Genomic DNA, 10,503 nt, shown 5'->3' with positions numbered 1-10,503 from the left:
GAAAGAAGTGAGAGAAAAAAATTAAACTGTCTCAAAAATTAAGGCAGCCTTGGAAATAGCACAAAAGAAAATAAATAGTTGTTAAGGAAAAAATGAAAACCAAAATAAGATAGTTTTAAAGAGTCATGGAATACCAGATTGAGAAAAGCAAGTAAAATGAAATATAAAAGAGTAAACTAGTTAAAAGAACTAGAGAGCAAATTATGTAAGTGGAGAGAGTCAAAAGAAATCCAATATAGCCATAGTCAAGAAAGACAACCAAGAAAATAATCTAAAAAAAGTAAGCTTAGATAAATATTTTGAAAGACTCTGGAAATAAAAGACCTAAATTTATAGATAGAAAGGGCATGTATTTTTCCCAAAAATATAAAAAATGTCAAACTAAGACATATTCTGGTAAAACTACTGGATTTCAAAGCTAATGAAAATCTTTTGGATATCTAGATAAAAATGATCAAGACATCTATAAGGGGAAAAAATAAAAATGTAACCCAAAGGATTTTATTCCCAAGAATTTTATACTGGAGAAACTTGATCAAGCACAAATGTAATAGACAATATTTTTGAACACACCAGCAGTCTGGTTTCCATGAGCCCTTTTAGAGGATATTAGCAGAGGATGAACCTCAGCCAACCAAGAAATGAATTTAGAAAAAATGAACTGGCAGTGATCACTGAATCCATTTATTTGCAGAATTAAGTCTGAAACAAATGTGAGAATTATGGTCATAGTACAGAGAGTAAATATTATAAATCCTGACAATATAGCAATGAAACAACCAACAGAAGTTAAGAGAGAAAAGAAATAAGGTAAACATTACAAAAAGTAATTAAGGAACGGGGAAAGAGGAACAGGAAATACACTGCTCACTGATTTGAGTAATATCTAAAACATAGTGATAGTTTATTAAGCTATCCACTGGAACAAATATACGTGCCTTTCAAGTTCAAAAACACACGTACACAAAGAATATACAGGCCATATAGTGACAAAAAAGTAAATGGGCAATATAAACTAAAGCATAACAAAAAAATGATAGGTGGACTAAAATAAAACATGAAATAAGAAATGAATTTTCATTCCAATAAATGTAAAAAGATTAAACTTACCAATTAATTGAAAATTTTCCTCAGATGGAATATCAGATCAAACCCCAATGACATACTATATACGTAAGGTGATGAAAACAAAGTGATTTAGAACGAAAATAAAAGGATGGACAGAGCATTCCAAGCAAATGAGGCCAAGATCAAAATTTTATCTCATAGTTCAATTCAGGGAAAAACCACAAATGAGACAAAGACAGGCACTTTATCACAATAAAGATCTCACACTTACAAACATCCATATATCAAATAACACAGCATTTAATTCATAAAGCAAAAACTACAGTAAATTCAGGGGGAAATCAACAGAAGACATTAACTAATTTACTTCTCACGCAGAACAGATGAAGTGATCATAAATAGTCAGTAAGGCTAGGAAGACCCAAACAGCATGATTAATAATGTAGATTATATACATGTTTGTATATTTATAAATTTATATAAATAGATATGAAAGTCGGAATGAGAATACATCTTCTCTTCACATACCCATGGACTGTTCACAAACATGGACTATGCCTCAAAATGTGCTTCCCTCAGGCCTGGGGATTTTGCCTCATTGGCAGGGCGATGCTCATTTATCCTCAGCCCCCTTTTAGCACAGCTGTCTTCTCTTTTATTTCCTTTACATATTGAACTTCCAGATGTAAAAAAAAGAAAAAAGTTTGAAAACCACTGTGACACACACACACTTAAACGAGAATGTAAAAATATTTATTTTAAGAGGAACAGTCCGTGTGCCTAGTGTACGGAATGGAATGCTGTAAAGCGGCAGTACCCAGTAGGTGACCCCCAGCGGGTGACCTAATGACCCTGATTAGCTGCAACTCGGAAACTTTTCAAGGGCTGTCTCTGCCGACAGGGAATCTGAGAAGTCTGGGGTAAACTGGATGTTTACTGTGGGTGGGGCACCTGCAGTGAAGCGGGCAGGGGTGGGGAAGGTGCTTCAATATTAGCTCAAGATGAAACAGAAGTCTGGTGCTCCTTGCATCATTCACCAGGCAAGTTTCCGATTCAAGCTGTGTCAGAAAGATTCTTTTCCTGGTGTAAGAATGGAAGTTATCCTGGTGGTCAGTTTTTCCTGCCTGTGCCCTTAACCATCACCAGACTGGACACAGACAAATCTGTGTGTGCTGTTTGGGTTTATTTTAATGCACTCAGAAGCCTAGGTTGTGGTACTTGTTGAAGAGACGTTTGAGGTCAAGTGCTTTGGGGAACGAAAGGCTTCGCAGAGGCCCAACTTACTCACCGCGCAGGGACCCAAGAGATTGCGCTTTCTGGCTGGTCTGACGAAACACCTCACTGCACTGAGCTGAAACCACAGGGGAGGGAAGGGCGTTTGCCTCAGGAAGTGTAGATCTCAAACCTGGCAGGTGCACGGAGCTCAGGCAACCGCCCTGAGCCTAAGGGAAGCACAGATTTTGAGGAGTTGCTGTACTATTTTGGTAGAAATAAAGTCCAAATTTCAAAAGACACACACTTTTATGAGTATAAACCATACTTTAGGTTTCTGTAGCTGCTTTTCGTGTGCAAACCTCAGGATGTGTTTGAATTACAAAGCGTCTCGCCTATCTGTGCAGCTTGGTTGAAGAGGAGTTAAATTTCACTGACCTGAAAGGAAACTATGCTATCAAAAAAGACAATTTATTTAGAATTTCACAAGCAGCATATCAATAGCAAAATTGTCCTACATTTCTGTCTATGTGACTCTCTTTCATGAAATGCTGAACTCCAGTCTGATCGCAACTATCAGTAACAAAGATTTGGAGTAGAAATTCAAATACACGCTGCTTGAATACCATCCAGACAGCTCCAAAATTGTTCAGTTGCACACATAACTGTATTGTCATTGACATAATCAAAATTAATCGAGTTTTTGCTTTAGGTAAATATCTTTCAGGACTAAAAATACTCTGACATCATCCCCATGTGAAATAAATCTTGTCAGACAGGCAGATTTCTTTTGGCTGCAAGGAATGGGCATTTGTCCCCATTTCAGTGCCAGCCATGTCAGCTCAAGGCTCAGATGATTCAGATAATTGCAGCATCTGACCTTGAGGCGAGGAACTGGACGCCGTGTGGAAAAGTATCTGAATATCGCCCAGCAGGGGATTCTGTAAGGAGTAAACGAACAATGCAAACTCTTAATTAGCCTGTCTCCAGGGTCTTGAAATTTCCAGCATATTGTAATTATGAGGCTTCAGGTGAGGCCTAGCCAAGAGATATGTCATCCCTCATTTTGGTAGGCTATGTGAGCATTTTTATTAATAGTTGACTAAATAATTTTAAAGGACCCTTTTTGTATTATCCTAAAAGTCCATAATTTTGAATATCATTAGGAGAGGATTGAGGACACACACATATGAGTATATGAATTTCTGATTTCCATAAAATGTGGATATCACTCCTAAAGAATTAGCAAGGACTTCTGATGTGGACATGACCAGCTATACTTGTATTTTCTCCTTCTATCTTTGGAAATCGTTTAAGAGCTACAAGCATAAAAACACAACCTATACCCCCCAAAATCCCCAAACTCTTTTTTTTGGGGGGGGGGGTAAACAAGGGCACAAGTGTACTGCCCAGGTTCCTAAACATGGACAAAAGTTGCCAAAAGCAGATGAGATTGAGCAGAAATCATGTGGGAGGAAGTAGAGCGAAAAATTCGAGTCAATCTCAACAGCAGGAAGAGCCAGCTGGAAAAGCATGAGTCCTGAGGGTAAGGAACACACCTGAGTTAAGGAAACTTCATCCTCTGTCTGCAGAAGAGGGTGTGGGAACAGGGCTAGCCAGGCTGCCAGCAAAGGACCCTTAGCCAGTTTGACTCCCAAAGAGTGTGCGAGTGAGGCGGCACAAAGAGTCACAGGCCTGCCGCATTTGCAGGACGCGATCTGTTCGTGGGGCCGCAGAGGAGAGAGCCCGCACTGTGAACACCAGCTCCTTCCCACCCAAACTGGAAACTCTTGCAAATAGCGGGTCCGGGAAAACACACTTCATTCAACGACGAGGAAGAAAGGATGCAGCAGAGTGCCAACATGAAGAAACTATGACACAAAATTGAGGGAAAGGAGCAAAACTTAACATATGAACCAAACTCTACCAGTAAAACGATGCTACGGCAGACAAATTTCCTAAAACATATCTTTCCCTGAATTAGAAAAAAAAGGAGGCAATCACTCCTATAAAAACAAAAAGCAAACTCATAAAGCAGAAATGCAGGAATTCAAGGGAGAGAGAATGAGATAATAGAATATGGTGAAATGGGAGAGAATTCAGAAAAGAAGCAGTAAAACAAATAAAACCCTCACAGAAATGAGGACAAAATTAGAAGGAAAGTAAGAAAGAAAAGAAACTTAGTAATGTAGAGAAAAGAAATGAGAAAAACAAGCAAAATGAAATGAAAAATAGTCAAAAAGATTAGAAACAAAATAATAGATACAGAAAACAGGTAGAGGAGATTCTTAGAAAACTTATAACTGGCACCCCCAAGGAAAAGACCCAAAATAATGGGCAGAACAAACACTTAAAGATATAACTGAAGAAAACTTTGCTCAATTCCAAGAAAACTTACTTCTCTTTATTGGGAGAATGTATTACATGCCAGGGACATTTTACCTGGTATAGCTACTGACTACAGAGAAAAAGAAAGAATCCTTTTGGGGAGGTTGCACATAATCAGGTTGCTTATAAAGGGGAAATATCAGGCTGGCCTCAGATTTCTGCGCAGCAATGTTCCTTACAAGACATTGGAGCAACATATATAAGATTCTCAAATATAGAAAGTAGACGCAAAGACTTTATGTCTAGCCAAACTGTCTTTCTTTCACGTATAAAGACTACAGACAGAGTGTTCAATATGGAAAATTGTTCCTATTAGCCCTTCTTAATTAAACTACGAATATGGGTCACTTAACAAGGGCGATAGTTTTGAGAAATGCGATTTCGTCATTGTGTGCACATCATAGACTGCCCTAAAGGAGAATAACATCCCCCACCCCAAAATGTGTCTCTTTAACATGAGGATTATTTTAGGTTGATTATTTATAAGAAACAAAAGACTCGGAAAGTTTTCTTATTACCTTCCCCTTAACTGCCTAAAAACATTCAGATTAAAAAACCTGTCTCAGGAAGTGAGCGATCACCTGAGCACGACATGAACTGGGTGGTGGGCAGGGAGGAACCTAGAGAAGCCTGTTTGTTGGGCTCCCTTCTGTGTCTTCTGTTTCTGTGGCCAAACACTGTTTCCAAATGTTTGCTCCTTTTCAGCTTCCTGTGAATTGCCCCCTTCCCCTAGGAAGTCCCTTACTCTCCCCACCCCACCCCCATCTCAGAAAATATTCCTGAGAAGTTACATGTTACATAAATGAAATTTCAAATGCATAGGAAAGCTAGCCAGTTAAGAAGACTTGTGAATTCTTCGGAAGTGTAAAAAACTCCTTTCATAACACACTTTCCCATCACTTGTGTAAGGTTGTCACATTTAAATTTTCTATAGCAGTTTCTTACTAGATAGTAATCTGTCGTGGCCATTGTTCCCTGCAGGATATTTACTCCTCACAGAAACCCTGTGGGGTGGCGTGATGTGGAGACAACCAGATGGACTCTGCCTTGTTACAGCATCGTGCTGGGGCAGGGCTGCTGCCCCGCAAGCAACAAGATCTTCACTCATGTGGCCTTTGCTGTGTGCTTTCGTATTGTAAAAACAACATGCTCATTGTGAAAAAAAATGGAAAAATATAAACAGGTAACAAGCAGGAAAACACACCACCTGTAATACCTCTCAAGTAACTTTCTGGTCAGTTTATTTCCAAGTATTTGTATTTATACAACTTTTTCTTACTTATCATCATACTCTATATTCAATATATTTTGCTTTTCACTTAAATTATATTACATGTATTTTCCCACGTCATTATAAATTTTTACAAGTGTAATTTAAAGTCACCGCACAGTAATCTTTTACGTGGGAACATCTTGTTTACTTAGCTATTCCCAACTTGTAGGGCATTTAGGTTGTTTCCAACTTCTTATAAATAATGCCACAACAAACACTTCATATTAAAAGCTTTTTCTGTAGTTTATCTTATTTCTTAAAGCTAGATCCCAGGAACTTAAATTATCTTAAAATATATTTATATATTTTAAGATTCTTGTTACATATTTTAAAATACCTTCCAACAGGTTTTGTCCAGCTTATATGCCCATCAACAGAGAACATGACCTTCATTGGCAGGAATATCTTCATATGTGAAACATGATATGTTTTTTGTTTTGCATTTCTTTGATTTCTAGACAGGCTGAGCTCTTTCTTGTATACTGGCTAACTAATTGTACTTTCTTTTTTTTTTTTTTCTGCTTTATCTCCCCAAACGCCCCCTGTACACAGTTGTATATCTTAGTTGCAGGTCCTTCTAGTTGTGGGATGTGGAACGCCGCCTCAGCGTGGCCTGACGAGCGGTGCCATGTCCGTGCCCAGGATCCGAACCCTGGGCCGCCACAGCAGAGCGCGCAAACTTAACCACTCAGCCACGGAGCCCGCCCCTAATTGTACTTTCAATTCCACCAATTGTTTGTTCATATTATATGTACATCAGAATTTGTACTAAAATCACATATTAGAAATATATAGAGCATACCTAAGTTCTTTATATTCAGACTTGATAAAAATAACAAAAATATCCACTGTGAATTATTACATGGATTATGGAGTGAGAACAATCTACAACTTTCTATAGAGAGAATTTAAAGCCTAAGCATATAGCAACAAAATAGTGATATTTGGTGAGATCCTGATGCTGAGTTCCATCCTCATCGAGAACTGGCAGGATGCTGAGCCAGGAGGCAGCTGAGGCGGTGCTCAGTCCTGGTGGCGTGTGTCACAGTCTCTGTTCGTGTCCTGGTGTCCTGGCTGTCTTCCTCTGTAGTGTTTGAATGTTTGATCATTTCACGCCCCCTCCCACGAAAGCTGAAGCAGGTATTATTGCTGTCTTTACAGACAAGCAGACAAGGGTTCAGAGAGACGTGTAACTTTCTCAAGGTCACACAGCTGGGAGGGAAGGAGTCCAGCCCTTTCTGACTCAAAACCTCATGTTCTTTCCATGAATGTGCTTTTACCTGAAGTCCGATGTTTAAAAGTGTTCGGGAAAAGGAGGAAGCGAGGGAGCTGAAAAATTTACTAAGACAGCAAAAAGCAGCCGTTAAGGATTAGAAATGCCTTAGCTGGACTACAGTGAGCATCAGTAACATAAAAAAGTTCATCTCATATGCTCAAGATTATACTTTTCTACTTTTAAAACAATTCCTACTTATTCACAGCTGGGTTCTTTTAGGTCCCGTCTTACCTGAAAGGCAGGTTAGTACAGTGGAGAGCGCAGCCTCTGACATCCATCCTGCTGCACCACCTCCACCTGGGAACCTGGGAGCATCACTCATATGCTCAGAGCCCTCACTTTCCTCGTTTGTAAAATGGGGGCGGGTGAGGGGGGCGTAATAACAGTAGTGACCACGTAGCATCGTGGGGAAGGGTGAACGAGCGCGTGGAGTAAAGCACTTCACCAGGTGCCCGGCACCCAGAGACCACTCAAGCCATGTAAGTCACTGAGTCACTGTGTGTTAATTCATTTAAACTCATGACAGCCCTACTGTGATCCCCTGCTATTGATGAGAAAACAGAGAAGTTATACTAATTATAAAAATGTAACACAGGACACTGTTCAAAACTGAAAAAGGATCCCTGACTGCAGGTGTGGACCAGATTTGAAAAGCTCAATACAATGTGTTTTCGCATCAGTGAAATATAAAATGTTAAGGGAATTAAGTTACATTTTGCATTGAAAACAAAAGCAAGTAACATTAGACCCTAATGTAAAGATTTCTTGTCAACATTCAATGTGCAGGAAATATTGTGGAGATTTTTAAATGGTTTTCTTTGTGTCATGAAGTCTTAGAAAAAAAGACAGGCTAGCCTCAAGGAGTGGCTGGGATGCTGACAGACGCTGCAGCCACCTTCTCTGTACTGTTTAAATTCCACATACCTCTCTTTTCAACAGGCTTGAACGCTTGGTTTCAGATGCCTGTGACTCATATTTGTAAATAATAAATACATTAAAAACATATTTTGTGCATCAACATATACTTTCATTTTGAATGAAAAGTGCACACACCCAAACACTTTTCTGAAAAGTCAGCTTTTATCCTGAGAACCCCCAGGGGAAGTCAAGCTGACTGCGCTATCCTCGTGAGTGCCGTCCTTAAGAAATCTGACTCTGGGACACACTTACACTCACCGTCTTCTTCCTCTTTCCCTAACAGAGGGGAAACCTTAGCTGAGGGTGGGCTCTGCCCTGGCCGGGGAACGCCCGGCCTGGTGCGAGGAGACAGGTAAGCAAGGGCTGAAGATTATTGCAAATGTGGAAACCTAGAAGCATTGACCAAGAAATGGCAGCCTAACCGTGGGAAGCCTAGAGAAAGATGGTAGATAGTGAGGAAAGAGGAAAAATACACACCTGCAGGGAAAGTGAGAGGAATGGATATAGACAGAGGACCAAACGGCACAAAAGACACAGCACTTAGGTAAGAGTCATCTATTTCAAAAGGAAACCCAGCTGCTGAAGAGATACCTGGGCTGCGGTGGAGACGAATGAGATGGTTTATTGCAAAGGGCCAACAAAGGGTTCCTGGACCCAACTCCAACGTGTGTGTGTGTGGCTCCCCCACACCAACAAGCGGTTCTCGGATGCCCGCAGGGTGTCTGAGAATTCAGCTCACTCTGACGGTCTGCCTGGAGATAGACTCCACGGGTGAAGGGCTCAGTCCCACCAGACCTCCCTCCATTTCAGACGCCGGCCGCACGCCGAGGTGATGACCTGGGCTTCTGACCAACTGGCTGTAAATCAGAGGTTCCCAGGAGCCCCTCCTCGGGTCTGGTTAATTTGCTAGAATGGCTCATAAAACCCAAGAAAACCCATTTACTCACTAGATTACCAGTTTATTACAAGGGACACTAAAGGATACAAATCAACAGCCAGGATGAAGAGCTACAGAGGGCGAGTCCTGAACTCTGTCCTCGTGGGGCTTGGGGCCCAGCACGGTGGCACATGGAAGTGTTCTGGTTCCCCAACGTGGAAGCTGTCCACAAAAGGGCCCATGAGCTGTCCTCTCGGGTTTCTATGGAGGCTTCATTACACAGCTGTGATTGACTCAGTCATTGACCATTGGCTATTGGTTCAACCTCAAGCCCCCTCCCTTCCCTGGAAACCCGGGGGCAGGACTGAAAGTTCCCATCCTCTGATCACAGGGCTGATCCTCCTGGCAACCAGCCCCATTCCTTAGGTAGGGTCCAAAAGTCACTTTCATTAACATAAACAAGACATCCATTTCCCCTTTATGGCCCTGAAGTCTGTTCAGGAACTAAGGACAAGAAACCAAATACTACAACAAAAGATGCTCCCATTACTCTTGTCACTCAGGAAATTCCAAGGATTGAGAGCTGTGAGCTAGGAACTGTGGGTAAAGAACAAATATGTCTAAGAAGTATATTTCAGTCATCTGAATGACCAAACATATATATTTGTTATAAATCACAGTATCATAGGCCCTGACCCTTTAAGTCTGAGCCAAGAGGTACAGAGTGTGGCAACAAACACAAAGAGGAGCTTCTTAGATGGCCTTTGTTTTCGTGTTCGCAGTAATTACACACTGCCCTGGCAGCACGCACCACACCTACCTGTCTGTGTGAACTCGACCTGTGGTTTCTCCTGCATCTCGTCTGCTGCAGTGATGTAACAGCTAGGACATGCGTGTTTGCAAATCTGCAGACAGTGAATGTTATCATCAAACAGCCCAGCACTTTGCTGGATGCGACCTCAGCATTTCTTGTATCGTTCGGCTTCCTAGATTCTCTTCAGCCCTCCTACAGATCATTGAATTTCAAGTTAAGATCGAGTCTCCCCAAGACGCAAAATAAATATTGCATAGAGAAAGGAAGCAGATTCAGATGCGCGGGGATGAAGAACAGGCCAGGTGAAGAGAGTAGGTTTGCTAATACCCCTCAGAGAGGATGGCTCTTTCCTCCTGACTCAGACCCTGACACTGACCCCGAAGACCCCTGAGCACCTTTGCGTTAATGCCGCTCCATCACAGCGCACTGTCCTCCCTCCCTGTCCGACAATGATTTGTTTGCACGTCTGTTTCCCCTTCTGGAGAGTGAATTCCTTGAAGGAAGGGATGGAGTCTTACCCATCTTTGCATCCCTTGTTCCTAGCGCCAAGCCTGGCACAGCTGTTATTCAGTATCTATTTGTTGAATGAAGGAATCAAATACTCAGATACATTTTTTATCTATGAGATTTTTTTGCTTATGAAAGTTTCTTAAAGCCTGTAAAGCAAGGTGTAATGC

The sequence above is a fragment of the Equus przewalskii genome, chromosome 5 (assembly GCF_037783145.1).
Source record: "Equus przewalskii isolate Varuska chromosome 5, EquPr2, whole genome shotgun sequence".
In the NCBI taxonomy this organism is placed as follows: domain Eukaryota; kingdom Metazoa; phylum Chordata; class Mammalia; order Perissodactyla; family Equidae; genus Equus; species Equus przewalskii.
This window is presented reverse-complemented; position numbering follows the sequence as displayed.